This window comes from Humulus lupulus, chromosome 5, assembly GCF_963169125.1.
Source record: "Humulus lupulus chromosome 5, drHumLupu1.1, whole genome shotgun sequence".
NCBI classification, from domain to species: domain Eukaryota; kingdom Viridiplantae; phylum Streptophyta; class Magnoliopsida; order Rosales; family Cannabaceae; genus Humulus; species Humulus lupulus.
Window position 1 is genome coordinate 133,578,371 of NC_084797.1, and position 19,611 is coordinate 133,597,981.

The following is a 19,611-nucleotide window of genomic DNA, read 5'->3' on the forward strand; positions in this document are numbered from 1 at the left end:
TACAAACATAAAACATAAAACATTCAGCCACCAAATAATCCTACAAGATCAACAAGGTTACAATAACATTATCAAAATCATCTATTAATCAAGACAACAACCCCCATCATCAACCAATATTTACCACAAGCCAAAACACCATGAATACCCAAGCCCACGCCTAGGTCAAATTCTTCATGCATCAAAATAAAAAAATATAACCATCAATCCATATAACCCAAGAAAGCATAATAACATTAGGGCTAAAGATCAATTTCCTTTCTTGATTGTAGAATGAAGAACACAAAGTGACCAACACTAAAAATTATATCCACCCCTTGATCAAGCCTATGGTTTTCAAATCCCACATGGAGAAAAGGTGAAACCAATAACAACAACAACAAAAGGAAAAACTTGTCAAAACAAAGAATCATAAGAAGAGAGTCTAGAAAACCACAAGTACAAAGAAACATACCCTAGGATTGAACCCTTTTCTTCTTCTTTTTCGCTTTTTTCTCTTTCTCTCTCTAGCTCGCCCACTCTCTTTCTCCTTCTCTCACTAGGCCGATGGCTCCAAGGCTCCAAATGGCCTCATCTTTTCTCTCTTCCCTTTTTATTCTAACCTATCCAAAAATAACTTAATGAACATAATGGGTAAGTTTCGTCTTCTTGCTATTTTTCTTTAATTTTAATTTATTTGATTGACAAAATAAATGGAAAATAAAATCCACTCCTCTTCCTTTCCCTTCCTTTTATTTTTTTTCAATTAAATAATTAAATAAATCTAATAAAAGGAAACTATAAAGTGTTTAGAAAATTCTACACAAGTGCACCATGCAACCATGCACACGCACACACTCAATAACTAGGGTGCATCACTACCTACCATGCACCTTGGTGCATTCAACCAAAACTCAATTATTCACATATTAAAATAAATAAATAGATAAATAATTAACAATTAAATTCACAAAATTATACCACAGAATTCTAACAAATAAATTTAAACAATTGAATAAAATAATTCACAATACTTAATAATTAAATAAAATAAAGCACAAAATTTAAATAAGAATAAAAAATTTTTGGTGCACTACAGATTTAAGCCTAAATTGGTATCATTTATCTTACCTTTACCCAAGCCTAACATTACAAGCTTAAATGTAAAGCACCCTAATCTATTACTCTTATAAAAATGCCACTCAAGTCATAATTAATAGAAAAAATACCACTTAAAGGAAAAACTAAGTGGGGCATTGATAAAACATGAAAGTTTGGCCCAATAGTTGAAAATAAATAATGTCTTTATGCAATAAGTAGAAATAAAATAAAGAGTTTAAATTCCACTGACGCAATTGTAAATAAAATTCATAACATAACTTCTTTTAAATCTCGGCGCTCATATTGATCATTTATTCATTCATAGGACACCCCACGCCATACATACTCTGACATTAGAACTCCCCACATCACAGTGCGTGCCAAAGAGAAATCCTATTATTTACCTGAAAGGGGAAAAGTAAGGGGTGAGCTAAAAGCCCAGTAAGGAAGTACAACAATATAACAATATCAAAGAAGACACAAGGACATGTATAATAAACAAGGCAGTACATAATATCATCATACTAATATTTCATAATCATGAATGAATTCATAGTCATACGTCACATTCATACATCATAAACATACTCTTTGTGAACATGACACCTCTGTCGTCCATGTCACATCTTGATGTAACCAGTATAATATGGGCTCGTAAAACCTCCTCTATGAAGTAAACAAGATCTCAGGTCCTTGAATAACCTTGGTGCGCCTGTCCTTTGAGTTACGTCATATCCTTAGTATCTCGTTTGCTGCATTGCGTTCAACACTCTAGCAACCTTTTATTTTCATTCATCATACAAATACATGTAATCTAGTTCACATTAAAACATAGAAAATACATGTGTCATCACACTTGTCATAGCATATCAAGAAAGAATTTCACTTTTCCATAACCCTTGGCTTATCATCAAAACATAGAACTTTCATTTCCATAGCACATTATTTCATGTAGCATACAAATCTTACCATTTCATAGCATAAACATAGAAAATTCTATCTAACTTCCTTACCTCAGGTTCGAGCAAAGTAAAATGCGAAAACGTCACAACGAGCCTATAATCATAACCTAACGTTCGTCTCTTAGAATCATGTAAGAATACTCATGCCCAACATACATATCCCACGTGTGCATGGGTCATGCACACGTGGCACAAGTTGCACTATAATTGCAATCATAAAATAATTTCACATAAAATCATAAAAGAATAATGCTAATTCTACCTATTAATTATTCATGGTTACGAAAAAAAAGTCATGTGTTTGAACATTAGGCATATATTTGCATGTAAAAATAAATTTGCGTGTAACATGCATACGGTGGAGTGCTCTTAAAATTTAACGTTTTAACACGATAATTTCTACATGTCTATTTCTTGCCTTTTCAAAAAAATTCAGAAAGCATAATCTTATTTACCATTTAATTATTTCTTTAACCACAAAATTGTCATTCAAAACTTTATTAAAAAAATCTAACTTTCTAAAAGAATTCATTAACCTTTTTAATTTCTCATAAAATAATAATATTTCTTGATCACTTTTAGAAAAATAATTTTTCTCGTCATAAAAAAAACTGCATAAATATAAATGTGAAAATACATATTTAAAGTGTAGAAAAATCACATTTATCATATATAAAATATAAGACTTAATTTATTTGAGTATATGTTTTACTTATCTTAATTAAAAGATATTTTCTATTAATAACCAAATGTGGATATCAAAAATCCACCAAAAAAGAAAGCTTTCTAGTCCCTTAATGAAATAAGCCGCTAAGGGTCACCAAAGGCGCCAAGTACGCGATGGAGGCAGAAGGTTATTACAGGCCACCAAAATGTCAGACATTCGCAGGGCCCTAGGCCTCACGAGGTCATTCCAAGCCTCCAAGCCGCATCACCTCGTAAGACGCCTCTGTCACGCACACATGGCCCTTAGCCATGCCCCTAGCCTCGCAAGACACCTCTACTTCGCGTAACACCTCGCGCATGGGCCTCGCGAACACCACTCTAGCAGCACCCAGCTGCACCTCGCGCATGGGCCTCGTGGAAACCACTCTGCCAGCACCCAGCTACGCCTCGCGCATGGGCCTCACGGACACCACTTCGTGCAGCACCCAGCTGCACCTCGCACATGGGCCTCGCAGACACCACTCCGGCAGCGCCCAGCTGCGCCTCACGCATGACAACACCTCACGCACCATGACTAGCATTGTCCCGAGGGACTCGCACCTTGTGTCTCGCACCAAGTGAGCCGCGCTCAGTCTCACCCCGAGGTGTCCCACATCATGGACCTCGCATCAAGAAGATGCCTCGCACCTGGGAGGTGTCCCAGACCTCGCCCAGGTATGCGCCTCGTGGCCCCCAAACACCTGACCTCACCTTGCGCATTTGGGCGCGCCTAGGGGGTGCCTCGTGCTCGCACGTACATGGGTCTCGCGCCCGCGCAAGCATGGGCCTCACGCCCGCGCAAGCATGGGCATCGCGCCCACGCGCACCAAGACCAAACGCTAAGGGCCTCGTGGCCTCTCCTCGTGCACCAGCCACGCTACGGGCCTCGAGGTCTTGCCTTGCGCACCAACCACATCCTTAAGGGCCTCGCGAGACATAGCCTCCGCAAAGCATCTCGCGTCCTTAGGTGCCTCGTGAGACATAGCCTCCAGAAGCATCTCGCGTCCTTAAGAGCCTTACGAGACATGGCCTCCCCAAAACGTCTCCCACCCTTTAGGGCCTCGGAAGACATCGCCTCTACTAAATACCCCTCGGCCACATGCCAAGGGCCTCGCAGCGTGGGGGCTGCAAAGGGATGGTCTCGCAAGGTGAGATCCTAATCTCATTCATAGGCATCATGCCTCATCGCACACGCAGCAGGCCTCGTTGAAGAGGCCTTACCTCTCTTCCTGAGACAAGTGCTACCAACAGAGCACCACTCTCCCTGTGAGTCCCATGAGATGAAAAGTTAGAAAGAGCCTCACAAGTATTCGACATGAAGTCAGAAGAGATACGGAATGAGCCTCCAGACCCAGAAGAGTTAGAGTAAGGATACAGTGTCCACGCTAGACAGGTAGTGGTAGTACAAGAATGGTACATGGTCAAGACTGCCTCAGCACGCTTATGAGGTATGTACCCGACAAGTAGTGGAGGCATAATATGGTACCAAGAAAGGAGTACTTTTGCAGATCCCTGACACGTACTAAAGTAGACCACCACTCTTCCAACACCACTACCACCTGTGCTATTACCTTGACAGTGTACTCATGTACTATTTTGTCCTGAGGGACCACCATGTATAAAGGGCCATTAAAGCCCAGTTATAAATAGAGCTTAACCCCACAGAATAAGGGGTTGGAAAATTCATTGTACACGCAAGCTATTGAAAAATATACAAAGACTTACTCCATTGTTGATCTATATTTGACCTTTCCTTAAGCTTATTCTAAGTTCTTATCTAAATCTAAATATGTTCATACTTATCTTTGAGTTTTCTAATCTGATTTCGTTGACGAGAATTCACCGTCAACAATTTGGCGCCGTTTGTGGGAAGAACAAGCATCAAGCCAATGTTCTTTCATCCCTTCCAACAAAGAAAGATGCTAACGCATTCAAAATACCTACGGTAAGTACAAGGCGATGAAATTTGCTGGGACGGATTAGAGAGGAGGGCTTCCAAGAATGGCCCCCCACCGCCTAAGCATGGATGTAGGTCGGACGAACCTCTTCCCCCAAGGGAGGAGAAGGAAGCATCGTCACTGGCTATCCGTCCCGACGGAGGTCATTTAGAGCCACTAGTGTATCTACTTGACCGGCCCATGGTGGCACCATGCTCAGGCCATCAAGACCCAGGTCCATTGACGCACGGGCCAGGCAAGGGTCCCAGGGTGCACTCGATAAGTTCCAGCTCAAGGACTCATTTCTACAAGGATGAGATTTGAGAGTTACATAAAAACACTCGAAGGTTGGAAACCATGATAGAAGGCATGCAAGAGATCTTAAACGACCTACTGCAAGGAAATTCAAGCATACCCCTTCCTAAGCATAAAGAGAAGGAGCGTGAAAAGGGGGAAAACACTGTCCCCATAGACGATGGGGGAACCCGATTTTCCAGCAGTAAAACTCCCCCAACAAAGTCCCATGGGGGACCTAGGCCGACGAAATGCCCCCAGGAGCAAAGGCATAAGGAAGACGATGGTCGTAAGAACGAAGCAAAAGTCACCTCAAAAGAAGCACCTCTCGTGGTTCCCCCGAGGAACACAACCAAAGCAAGGATTCAGTCTGAGGACCCACGAGATACCTCAAGCAAAAAGAGGAGGGGACTAGACACCAAAATGCGAAGCCCTCGAGGCAAGATTACCAGTGCGCTTTGGGGTACAAAGATGATGAAGAATTTGACCGTGATTCGCCCTTCATAAGGGAGATCCAGGTTGAGCAAATGCCCACTGGCTTCAGAGAGCCTCGCATGACTCCCTACGAGGGTACTATAGACCCAAAATATCACTTAGACTCCCTCAATATCTTGATGAGGTTAAGAGGGGTCAACAACAGGGCAAAGTGCCATTGCTTTGTCATTACTCTTAAAGGAGTGGCGTACAAGTGGTTTAGGAGGTTAAGGCCAGGAACAATCAAATCGTGGCAGCAATTCTCTAATGAATTCCATTAGCAACACCATGCAGCCTATGATTACGTCATGCCAATTACCAGCCTCGCTAACATAAAACAAGGCGAGAATGAAAGTTTGAAGAACTATATCCACAGGTTAACCAAAGCGGAGCTCAAGATGGCTATTACAGCCAGAGTACATCCAGGAAGCAAATTATGGGGTAACATGCTCAAAAGAGAAGTTTCGAATTTAGATGACTTCGAGAGAGAGCACAGAAGTACATACGTGTGGAAGAGGGCCATAAGAACTCGCACGTCGAACAAAATAAACCCTCCTCTAGTTACCCTACTACCAATACGTCTGAAGATTCCATATAGAAGGGGGCATCGTGCTAGAGGGGTCGTTGACCAAATTTAAAATTGAACGAGGACCTTCTTGCCATAAAAGTCCCGACCTGAAGGGAGATCACCTCAAAAATTGCAAAAAGGGTCTCAAAGTAGACGCTTGCCATAAAGGGTGTCAAAGTAGACGCTCGCAAAAAGAGTCTCAAAGCAGACGCTTGCCAAAAAGGGTGTCAACGTAGACGCTTGCAAAAAGGATCTCAAAGTAGACGCTCGTAAAAAGGGTCTCAAAGTAGACGCTCGCAAAAAGGGTCTCAAAGTAGACGCCCGCAAAAAGGGTCTCAAAGTAGACGCTTGCAAAAAAGGGTCTCAAAGGAGATGCTTGCAAAAAGGGTCTCAAAGAAGACGCTTGTAAAAATAGTACTATGCCTAATGACGAGAAGGACGCTTCTCGTAAGAAAAAATAAGCTCATGCAAAAGTATATAAAAGGATAACTAGAAGCGAAGGGGTCAACATATCCTTATAGATACAATCAAGGTGCACCAAAGAGATACCTATAGAACCCTCTTTTGCGTGGGCTACAAAGGACCTCGAGCATGATAAATACAAAAAAAAATTAAAAATAAAAAGAAAGAGAAGAGTCTACAAAGACGCCAAAAGGCCTCCCTATAGACTGGGGGGCAAGTGTGGATATCAAAAATCCACCAAAAAAAAGGTTTCTAGTCCATTAATGAAGTAAGAAGCTAAGGGGCACCAAAGGCGCAGAAGATTATCACTGGCCACCAAAATGTCAGACATTCGCAGGGCCCTAGGCCTCACGAGGTCATTCCAGGCCTCAAAGCTGCATCACCTTGTAAGACGCCTCTGTCACAAGCATATGGCCCTTAGCCATGCCCCTCGGAGTCAAGGCCCCAGCCTCGCGAGACGCCTCCACTTTGCGCAGAACCCAGTAGCACCTTGCGCATGGGCCTCGCGAACACCACTTCGGCAGTACCCAGCTGTACCTCGTGTGTGGGCCTTGCGGAAACCACTCCGGCAGCACCCAGCTGCGACTCGCACATGGGCCTCATGGACACCACTTCGCACAGCACCCTGCTGCGCCTTGCGCATGGGCCTCTCGAAAACCACTCCGGCAGCGCCTAGCTGCGCCTCGCGCATGACAACACCTCACGCACCATGACTAGCCTCGTCCCAAGGGTCTTACACCATGTGTCTCGTGCCAAGTGAGGGGTGTTCAGTCTTGCCCTGAGGTGTCCCACACCATGGACCTCGCATTGAGAAGATGCCTCGTACCTGGGAGCTGTCCCACGCCTTGCCCAGGTATGCACCTCGCGGCCCCCAAGCACCTGACCTCACCTCGTGCATTCGGGATCGCCTAGAAGGTGCCTCGCGCCCGCGCGTACAGGGGACTTGCGCCCACGCGCACCTGGACCTAACGCCAACGGCCTCATGGCCTCGCCTCGTGCACCAACCACGCTAAGGGCCTCGAGGTCTCGGCTCGTGCACCAACCCCATCCTTAACGGCCTCGCGAGACGTAGCCTCCCTAAAGCAACTCGCGTCCTTAGGGGCCTCGCGAGACATAGCCTCCCAAAGCATCTCGCGTCCTTAAGGGCCTCGCGAGACATCGCCTCCACTAAACACCCCTCGGCCGCACACCAAGGGCCTCGCAGCATGGGGGCTGCAAAGCGATGGTCTCGCAAGGTGAGATCCTAATCTCATTCATAGGCATCATGCCTCATCTCACACACAGTAGGCATCATTGAAGATGCCTTACCTCTCTTTTTGAGACAAGTGCCACCAACGGGGCACCACTCTCCCTGTGAGTCCCATGAGATGAAAAGTCAGAAATAGCGTCAAAAGTATTCGACATGAAGTCAGAAGAGATACAGAATGAGCCTATAGACCAAGAAGAGTTAGAGTACGGATACAGTGTCCACGCTAGACAGATAGTGGTAGTACAAGAATGGTACATGGTTAGGACTACCTCGGCACGCTTATGAGGTCTGTACCCGACAAGTAGTGGAGGCATAATATGGTACCAAGAAAAGAGTACTTTTGCAGACCCCTGACATGTACTAAAGTAGACCACCACTCTTCCAACACCACTACCACCTGTGCTATTACCCTGACAGTGTACTCATGTACTATTTACTCCTGAGGGACCACCATGTATAAAAGGCCATTAGAGCCCAGTTATAAATAGAGTTTAACCCCTCAGACTAGGGGTTTGGAAAATTCATTGTACACTGAGGCTATTGAGCAATATACAAAGGCTTACTCCATTGTTGATCTGTATTTTACCTTTCCTTAAGCTTATTCTAAGTTCTTATCTAAATCTAAATATCTTCATACTTATCTTTGAGTTTTCCGATCTGATTTCGTTGACGAGAATTCACCATCAACACTAAATATTCCAGCAAGCATTTTCTTTAAGTAAAATCACAAAATTGTATTCAAACCATATTCTTTTTCACAAATTAAATAAAAATACTGCATGTTAATTATTCTGAATAAAAACTTATTGTCATGTGAAATAAAATGCCCCTTACTTATATAAAATCAAAATATCTTTTTGAGGCTTCATTTGTCCATTTTCAAAATCATTTACATTAACACCACCAAATAATTATAAAAAAAACAGCAAGCTTATAATTATCAAAGTTGTACATTTAATCAAGCTACACATAATCTAACATGCTTCTACACTTGAACAATTCAAGAATACATTTAAGCATGTAAAACCATCATCAAAAACAAACTTAAAACATAATGCATACTCATGCTGAATCCTATACAACCTAATAACATGAATTATTCCAATTAACATCATGTTCATTACACCAAAATTTAAAAATAAAGTCAAGAGAATCAACAAAGTTCACAATTCGTTAATAAGCCACTACGCCGAAACCTATAGCATGTTTCTATCTCTTTATTATTTCCAAACCCAAAACAAAACCTAGCATACTCCTATGATCACCAATGACAACATGTAATACAAATAAAAAAATATATAACCCAACATGCAGAAGGACCCCTAGGCCGAATCCTACATGTTCCAACAACAACAAATCCAAAACTCATATCCAATTTCTTAAAATCATATGAACCAAAAAAAAAAAACAAAATTACAACATGAAATAATTCTATCATCCTTCCTAAGAACAAGCTAAAACAAAGATTTCAACAACAATATAAAGACCATTACCTTAGCCAAAACACATAGGAAATTGGAACCTAAATAAATCTTTCAAACTCACAACAACATTCTTAGCATGCTTCTAAACAAACATCACCATCAATTACATCCAAGATTCTTATATCCAATCATAAATATCCTAACCAAAAGATCAACTCACCAAACATAAGATTGACAAAACATCAAGTATTACAAAACCGCAACCAAGAATAAAAACATGAAAGAACAAGGATTGAGAGAAAAATTCATTACCTTCCTTGGTAGAATTCAACAACTCAAACAAAGTCTCCTCTTTGATATAGCCCTAGTGATTTTGAATCCACAACAACAAAAAAAAGACAAAATAACAATAAGAAAACTTAGCAACAAAAAGGTGAGGAGATGGATTAATGGATTCAACCACTAGAGAATTCAAGAACACAAACCTAAATTGTTGAGATCCCCTTTCTCTTCTCTTCCTTCTTCTTTCTCTCCTCTCCCACGAGCTTTTCTCTTTCTCTCTCTACAGTGGGCAGCCAAGACCCAAATGAGCCTTCGAGCTTTTTCTTATTTTCTATTTAAAGGTCTTAATCACCAAAACCTAGCTAAGGAAAATGTAATTATCATTTTCCTTTACTTTCCCTAAATAAAAAATAAAATCATTTAATAATTGTACTCAGCCAATCAAATCCCTTTGACAATTTACAACACACTAACTTCTCTATTTCCTTCATTGGCACACCACACTAATAAGGAAAAGTCTAATTTTCGTAGTTCTAGGGTGCTGCCACTTGGGACTCAAATTTTACCCTTATTTGTTGTGTTTCGGGGAAAATGATATTTCAGAAAAATTGTAGATAATTTAATTAGCTTTCTAACAGTGCCAATTTTTTCTAAATCAGGTATTTATAGCTCAAGTTATCACTATTTTACTTATAGCTCAAGTTATTACTATTTTACTGAGGATGGGTCCAGGGTCACATGAATTCAAGAATGACAACTCTATCTCCTCTTACCATTTGCTTCCCACTTCTTTCTTTTGTTAACACAAGCCTTCTAGAGTCTTCTCTCCTTATTTCTCCAATTATTTTTCTTTTAATTAAATAAAAACTAAATAGCAAATAAAAGGAAAAATGTAGAATAATGCATTGGAAAACTATTTCATGCTCACCATGCAATTATGCACATGCACACACACAAGTGTTAAGGTGCATTTCTACTAATCATGCACTTGGTGCACTACAATTCAAACAAAATAAACCATTTAAAATTTTAAATTCACATATTTCTACCAAGCAATTAAAACAATTAAAAATAAATTTCTAACAATAATAATTAACAATTAACAATACAATAAAGCACTAAAATTAATTAAAATAAAATAAAAAAATTTGGTGCACTACAATAAAAGTCCTATTGGTCTTTGGTTATGGTGTTTGTCTATATTAGTGGAGAAAAACAAACCTATGAGACATTGTCATTCTATAGATTTCGTGCTTAATTAATATTTGCATACATTGATCTAAAATGCATGCAATAATTTGAGAAAAGGCATCACACACACATACGTGGAGTAATAAAAATTGGAATGAGACACACTTTTGATTTTTTTTTTTTAACAATCTTTGTATTTTTCTCTAAGCTATGATCATTGGACAATCTTTAAGGAAAATTGTGGAGATCACCAACTTTAGTCACTTATTGTCTCTTATTTAATTTAGTTTCTTTTATTTTCTTTTGCTTGAGGACAAGCAAAATCTTATGTTTGGGGGTGTGATAACTCTATGAGTTTGGGAGTTATTTAGCTCTTTCTTTGCATTGAATTAGTTTTGTTCTCAAGCATCTTTAGTTTATTTTAGTGACTTTTAATTAGTTTTAATTTAGTTTTGAATAAATAATTTTTTCAATACTTATATATATAAGTTTTAATTAATTTTTAGATTATTTTTATTTATTTTCCCATTATGTAATTAATTTACTTAAATTGTGTGTAATTTTGAAGATAGCTAAATTGATTTCAAATGCTAATTTTTGGTGCAAGGGTTTTAGCAATGCTGCAGTATTTTCTATAGCAAAATACACAGTAAAGACTTTGAAAAATATGATATGGACCACCACATAAGCCATTTAATGAGTTTTATCTAAGGGTGACATGAAGATGTTCACAATGACTGATTTGAGCTTGTTTTAAGTGGTCCAAATGAGGGGAATGGGCCTTGCACTTGATAGCAAAAGAAATTAGATAAAAATAGGGTAATTGCCCTAATTTGCAGTACCCTAGTTTTATATATAAAAAAAAACCCATGTATCATTTGAAGAGGGGGTTGTCATTCTAGAGGAAAAAAAACACTGAGAAAATGAAGAAAAAGAAGTAGAAAAAATGGAGAAGAAAACATAGGAACGAGGAGAAGGACAAGAAGATAGAAAAACCACCTGGGAGACCATTTTTGAGCTTGATTTCATCTACCCTTTTCTCATTTGCATTTAAATTTTAATTTTTGTATTGTGATTTAAACCATGGCTGAGTTTATTGTTGTTATTCTCTTGGTTTTAATCATGAGCTAAACCATCTTTGAGTTAGAATTATTAATGAACGCTTATATGTAATTTGGGTGAAATTCTGGCAAGAATGAGCGATTTGATATTTGGCTCAATTGAGAGTTATATTTTTTAATGATTGCTTTTTGTTTGGTCATCTTAATTGAGTAATTGATTTGGTTTTAATTCTATAAAGGTTATCATCAATAAACACAAGTTTGATTGATGCAAGATCTTAATCTTGAGAGTTTGATATGTGATAATATAGGAATATATAATCACCTTGTATGACAAGGATGAATTAGGCTTAATCGAGTATTCTTGATATTAGTTGGGCATAGAAATATTTTAATTAATTAAAGAATCGAACCATAAATTTTTTGGAAAAAAGATTATGAAATGTTGAATTCATAGTTGACTAAACCGAAGTTAAAAGTCTAGAATAGACTTCGGTTTTTTTCCAAATAACCGAAGTTAAAAATGTTGGATATATGCTGATGTCAGGTGGTGAAGACTTTTAACTTTGATTATTTGGTAAAAACTGAAGTTAAAAGTCTTGAATAGAGTTCAATTTTTACCAAATAATCGAAGTCTATTTTTTTTAAAAAAAAATCTCAATATTTGACCAAATTTTTAACCCAAATAACTAAATTTTAATCCCATTATTATTTTAATATTTATAAATCTATTTTATTTTAATATATATAACTTTAGTTTTTGTCTTATAAATATATATATTTTTATTTGATATATACATAAAATAAATAAAATTTAAAAGATTATAAATTTAAAATTGAATATTTTATACAAAGTTCCAAATATAAGAGCTTGAATACCAACAGTGAATAATTCAAGGAATAATTCATACATTCACACATATATATATATGGAAGACTTCTCAATGGTTATTACCTATGGATGGTTACCATAAATTACTAAACAAGTTTTTGATGATGAATGATTATAATGATGATGAAAATAAATAAATAAAATATATAAAATCAATAATTTCGAATATTTTAGATTAATTAGACAATAAACATTAGTTGGAAAGATAATGGTCACACTAATTATTCCCATTAATTTAAAAATGATTTTTTCTTCTCATGGAATGGATAAAAGTAATGAATCAAGAATGAAGAAGGAATTGAGAATTAATATTAAATAAGATTCTTTTTTTATTCATTAATTATTAAATACATGACTACCATGTCATCAGCTAGCCATTCCAAATGTTTGAAAAGTCAAAATTTATTTTTAGAAATATTAATTTACAATTATAAATATAGACCATTGATCTTAATCCAATAGTTAGTATTCAAGTAACCAACCATAGGTAGTAACCATTAAGAGTTCCCCATATAAATAAACCTAATTACGTAGCTACAAAATTAACTATTCATACATTCATACACAAAAGTAGTTTCTAAAAAAAATAAAGGTGGTAAATTTTACTAACTATTCATGTTGTACTGGCATGAAGTCATCAATCTCATTATACTGAGATTTCCAATCAAAATGTAAAATTGACAAATTTTTTTTTATAAGAATACTAATTACTTTATAAATTATATATATAAAAAATTATATTTAGTTATGACCTGTGGATGCTCAAAATTCAACACCGGTAAAGAACCCACATCTCATGCCTAAGGTCCCTGGAAGGTTCAAAGCAACCATGTTTGAAGTCCATTTGAAACCTCAAATTGGAGCTCAAAATGACCCTGCTCCAAATGACCACTCCACCTTATACACTGGTAAAGAGCCCAAGCGTCCCGCGCGCCCAGCGCGTCGGGCGCCCCGCGTGCCCCAGGCGACCCGCGCGTCCCGCTCGCCTCGCGACACCACCAGGAGGCAAGCGTCTCGCGGCCCCCAAGACGCCACACGCAATAGTCACGTCGTTGTCCTCATGGTGGCCTCCTCTCACACACCAGCCTCGTCCATAGGGGTGTCCACGTGGTGACCATGGAGCAAGAAGAGTTAGAATACGGATGGTACGGTGTCCATGCTAGACAGGTAGTGGCAGTACAAGAATGGTACATGGTCAAGATTCCCTCAACATGCTTATGAGATCCGTACCCAACAAGTAGTGGAGGCATAATATGGTACCAAGACAGGAGTACTTTTGCAGACCCCTGACACGTACTAAAGCCAACCCCCACTCTTCCAACACCACTATCCCTGAAACCACTCTCCTGACAGTGTACTTGTGTACCATCTGGTCCCCTGGACCACAATGTAACAGGGGCCATTAGAGCCCACTATAAAAGGAACCACACTTCCGCATGGGAGAGGGTTGGAAAAAATACTGTAGCACTACACCATATGAAATACAAGTTCATTTCACCATTTTCTTTCTACAACTGTTCTTTGAGTTCTCAATTAGATCTTTGAAGTTTCTCTTTTGATAATCTCTACATTTCTATTTTTCTAACTTAACTTGGTTGACGGGTTCTCACCGTCAACATGACCTATATACCTAAGCAATATTTCATAATAACAAACATGTTCATTTAATAAATCTTAAAAAAAATTTGGCAGAGTTTCCTCTGTTTTGTATAATATATCCAAATTTCATAAGCACCTATATACATGCATAATTTCGTTCTTATACCACCGCATCACACAAATTTTCCAAAACTTACTTCATGAATTATGAAACCTAATTTCCACTAAATTTAATATAATTCTATAAATAAATTTGTCATTATAGTTATAAATCAAATTGAAAGTCTTACCTCCGAAATTAATCTTCAAGATAGTCACCACGAATTAAAAACCAAAATACCCCCAAAACAACAATCTCCTTCAAAGTTTAAACAAAATTAAATTATTACAATTCTTGAGTTATAATAACTAATAACAAACATTAAAAATTAAATAAAAAGTGAAAAAATTACAAATACATTTTTATCAAATTTGGATTAATAAAAAATTTAGAAAAAAATTAATACAAAGAAATTTTTAAAGATTCATACCTTCTTCAATGCCAAAATTTACATCCGAATCAAGATTAAGAACTCTTAAAACCTATATATTATCAAAACATAATATATTGAATTAAAAACAAAAATTTTACACCCGAATTTCGAGAATGAATAAATAAGCCTCGAAATGTAGGCTCGAAAAGAGTAAGCTAGAAAACTACAAGTGTTGTCTGTACACTTGTATCATTTGATATGATTCCAGGTCTGTTCAATTACTAAAGCCTGAGCATGAGTTACAATGTTCGAGCTTAATGTGCAGGCAATGTACTGATCTTCTCCGAGGAACGTACTCGACCAAATTACAAGATGAGGGGGAGGTTATAACTGGAACGATGAGCTCGAGGCTTCGCCAGTCTCGAAAGCGTGTCAGCACAACGAACGAGCTCAATGACGCATTTGGCACTCAGAAAGGCTATTAGGAAATCCCTATTTCATTGGGATTCGTTATTATCATATATTAAGTCCCTATTGTCATAAGATATTATGTAATTAATGCATTTATAGTATTTGTTTCAATTTTATTTGATTGATTGTAACTTCCCTAAATCAGAGGAAAATATTATCACAACCAGGTCTATAAATAGCCTGGAGTATTACATTTGTAGGGACGCACAAAATTGTATTGAGAATACTCTACCAGATCTATTTTTGAAAAAGCTTTGAGAGAGTATCAAGATCAATAATATTAATTGGTGGACTACACAGATTTTAACTGCTTAACCATGTAAAAAGCTCTTGTGTTGTACTATGTTTTCTGAAATATTGTTTAGTGCTCTTCATAATTAAGTTGATGAAAAACGGCGTCAACAGTTTGATACTTTCATTGAGAGCATTAAGCAAATCTCTGTATTGTTTAATTAGACGCCTCCTGCATAGCATCAATGGCTGCCACAAACAATCCAGAAATTGGTGGACAACCATTGCCACAAGTCCCTGAGGAACGAACTCCTCAGACTAAGAACCATTCACGAAGGCTTGGGAAGCAACCTATGATAGATCAAGGCCTGGATGAGGGAAGCGCATCATCCGGCTCCAGGGGGCCACCTACTCTAGCCCCCAGGCCTGATGAGGATCTCTATCATAATCCCGAGAGGTACGTTCCCATTATGGAACTGGAGAATTTCCAACTTCGCTAATAGTTGGCCGAAGCCACACGACGTAATGAAGAATTTACTAGGCAGGCAGTTGAGACCCAGACACCTCCTCGAAGGACCAGAGGACATCCCTGCTGGAGTAAGGCCACCATAATGGCTGAACAAAGGGCCCAACAGCCCCAACCAAGGCCAAGGGAAAACATCGACAACGCATCCTGGGAGGAATACTCAAACTACTACTATTGGTAATCCCACGGTGCGTGTAACTGCAAGAACAGGGAATAACCGAGCTCCCTTAGCAGCTCGGAACACTAACCCCAAGCCTATCAAGAATAACCCGGAGCCAGTCCGAGCCAATTATTGACCTTCCAGTCCCAACAATGGAAGGCCCCCTGTATCGCCTATAAGGCATCCTCCGTCTCTAATAAGGCACCCATCTCCGGTTCAAGAGGCACCCCAACCAGCTCCTAATAGGAATCAGACAGGGGAGAGGGCACCTCAAAGGCCTTCTCAAAGCTACAACCAAGATAGGAACCGCAGAGCTCAACCAAGACACGGGGGCGAGCGAGAGTCTCCCCGAGGACATAGGGCATTCCAGCCAGAAGGAAGTCATATGTCAGTGTCACAAACAACTGGAGTGAGGGGGCCAGTGGAAGATCCACCTAACAACCATTGAACCACTAAACCAGAGAGAAATGTTAGTTTCATGAGTGGAAGTTTGGACCACAGTAGGTCGGTGAGTGTATATAATACCGAACCCAGGAATACTAGGAGTTGATAGAACAACAACCTTAATCATTGAGATCATTTGAATCAAAACCAGGGGTAGGCTAACCCTTCAAACCTGGATTTACAGGTACATTTGAATAGTCGAAAAGAGCCTATGCCGCCAGTGTATGGGAATCAGTATAACCCTATACAGGGGCAGGGAGCTAGAGTTTTTACAAAAAATATCCAGCTGCCCCAAGCGCAAGCTTAACCTTCGGTGGACTTCATCAAAACAGCATTCCGACTCCTTCAAGATGAAAGGAATAAGGACGAGGCAGACGACTTCGATGAGGAGCTAGATCCTTTTGCTCCACACATATTGAATACTCCATTCCCTTATAGATTCAATATACCCATGTAGCTCCTTTTGATGGGAACTCAGACCCATACAACCATCTGAACACAATTAACACAATCATGTGTGCCAACAACGTTGGTTACGAGCTCAGATGCGTGCTATTTCAAACAACATTGACGAGACCAACAAAAAACTAGTTTGACAAGATCCAAAGGCATTCAATCTTTTCTTTGGAACAATTAGAAAAGGAGTTCAAGATCAATTTAAGGCGATGGTAGGCATCAGACCCGAAGCCTCGGTCTTGACTAATGCTAGACAACAGCTGGGAAAGTCATTAAAAAGCTATTTGGAAAGGTTTAACATTGAGGTGACACGAGCTCGTAATGTTGATGATAGTGGTCATCTTATGGCAGTACGAGCTGGGATATTTCCAAGAAGTCCCCTTCGGGACGATATGCAAAGGAAACCAATAAGGACAATAACCGAGTTCAACAAAAGGGCTCAAAGATTTGTCAATGTGGAGGAGGCAAGGTCAGCCTTAAAACTGACTCCTCAGCCTGTTATAACTACAATGATGAATGTTAACTCGACTATCCCCTCGACGTCTCGACCCTCAGCAGACAACCTTTCAAAAAGACAAAAAAATGAAGTGAATAAATTAGAGGCGGACGGGGGAAAAAAGAAGAAAGAAGATAAGTATTTCTCCATCTACACGGTTTATACTGAGCTTAATGAAACTCAGGAAAACATCTTTATCGAAAACAAAAATTGATTCCCACTTAGACAACCTGACTGAATGCAAAATAAAAAAAAATAAAAAAAAGACACTAATAAGTACTGCATATTCCATATGGACATCAGACATAGCACCAATGAATGCCAACAACTAAAGGATGAGAATGAAGGTCTAATCTTGAGAGGGTATTTTGGACAATATATAAGAAACTAAAATTTGACTCAAGCATCGACTGGACAGAGGGCAGCTCCTACGCAGCCCGCCCAGCAAAATATAGCCTCACGAGCAAGGAGGGATGACGACCTCCCCCAATAGATGGGGAGGATGTGATAACCATTTCTAGAGGACCACACCTCGCTGGGTCGAGTAGAAATGCCGAGAAAAGATTTGTTGACGAGCTCAAGACAGGGGACAGATCTCCCTATAAACCTGAACCACGATCTCCAAAACAACAAAGGGTTGAAACTTAACCCATTACTTTTGTAGAAGAGGATGCATCGTGCGTTCAGTTTCCCCACAATGACCCTCTGGTCATCACACTCCAGCTTCCCAACAAAAGGGTACGACGGGTCCTGATAGATAATGAGAGCTTGGTTAACATCCTTTATAAGGCTAGTTTAGAAAAGATGGGACTCACACTTTGAGATTTGAAAGCCTGTGCAACAACGTTGTACGGATTTTCAAGAGAAGGGATAGCGAGCACAGGATCCATCGATCTCTCGGTAACCTTGGGAGACTATCCAGTCTCGGTGACCAGGATGATGGAGTTCATAGTGGTGGACACTCCATCTGCCAACAACGTACTGGTCAGGAGACAAGCTCTGATTGGGCTAGGGGCAGTGTCATCCATTAGGCATTTGGCCATCAAGTTCCCGATGTCTAGTGGCATTTGGATGCTTAAGGGAGACCAGCTTGCCACGTGACAATGTTATAGTATTTTTATGAGAGGGAAGAACTAAACAAGTGAACAGGCACTTGTTGTCTCGGGGAAATGAGTGGATCTATCTTCGAAATTGAAGAAAAAATTGACCCTAGAGTAGAAGAGGATAGGGCCAATCTTGGACCAATAGAGGAGCTCAAGGACGTAGAGCTCTATGAAAAGGATACCACTAGGGTGTTGAAAATAGGGAAGAATCTCTCCAACGACGCGAGATAGCAATTAATTCACTTCGTGAGGGAAAATCAAGATGTGTTTGCATGGTCGCACTCAGACATGTTTGGAATCAACCCAAACATGATAAGTCGTGCACTCAACATAGACAAGAGCTTCCCTCCGAAACAACAAAAAAAAGGCTCCTGAATGATGATAGGAAGAAGGCCCTAAAAGAAGAGGTTGAAAGTCTGAAGGCGAATCGGTTTATCCGGGATACTTTCTAACCTAATTGGATAGCCAATCCGTTGTTAGTTCTAAAGCCCAATGGAAAGTGGCAAACTTGCATTGATTATTCACAACTCAATAAGGCATGTCCAAAGGATTGCTTTCCCTTACCTAGAATCGATCAGCTTGTAGATGCCACTATAGGTCATGGCATCATGTTGTTCATGGCTGAATATTCTGGATATAACCAGATAGCCATGCATGTACCCAACCAAGAAAATATGAGTTTCATGGTCGATAAAGGTTTGTATTGCTGCAACGTAATGCCTTTCAGGCTCAAGAACGCAAGAGTCACATACCAAATATTGATGAATAGGATGTTTGCTGAACAAATAGAAAATAACATGGAGGTTTATGTGGACGATATGCTAGTCAAATCCAAGCATAACTGTAACCATGTGGGTGACCTCGTTGAATGCTTCGTTGTGCTTCGAAAGTACAATATGAGACTTAACTCGCAGAAATGCTCATTCAAAGTATCTTTAGGAAAGTTTCTCAGATTCATAGCGAATGCTCGGGGCATAGAGGCAAACCTCGATAAGATTTAGGCGTTAATCGATATGCCCTCACCTCGAAAACTTAAAGATGTCCAGAGCCTAACAAGACAAATGATAGCCC

At 39.3% G+C, this 19,611-nt stretch overlaps 1 long non-coding RNA gene across 1 annotated transcript; it reads right to left on the bottom strand.

Annotated features, from left to right (window-relative positions):
- Positions 1 to 1,189: 1,189 nt before the first annotated feature.
- LOC133780617 (uncharacterized) lies at positions 1,190 to 9,811 on the bottom strand. The gene is made up of 3 exons (XR_009869450.1): positions 9,641 to 9,811; positions 9,468 to 9,519; positions 1,190 to 1,484 (listed from the first exon to the last, which is right to left on the bottom strand). It is a non-coding gene; the product is annotated as an uncharacterized LOC133780617 (long non-coding RNA).
- Positions 9,812 to 19,611: the final 9,800 nt, after the last annotated feature.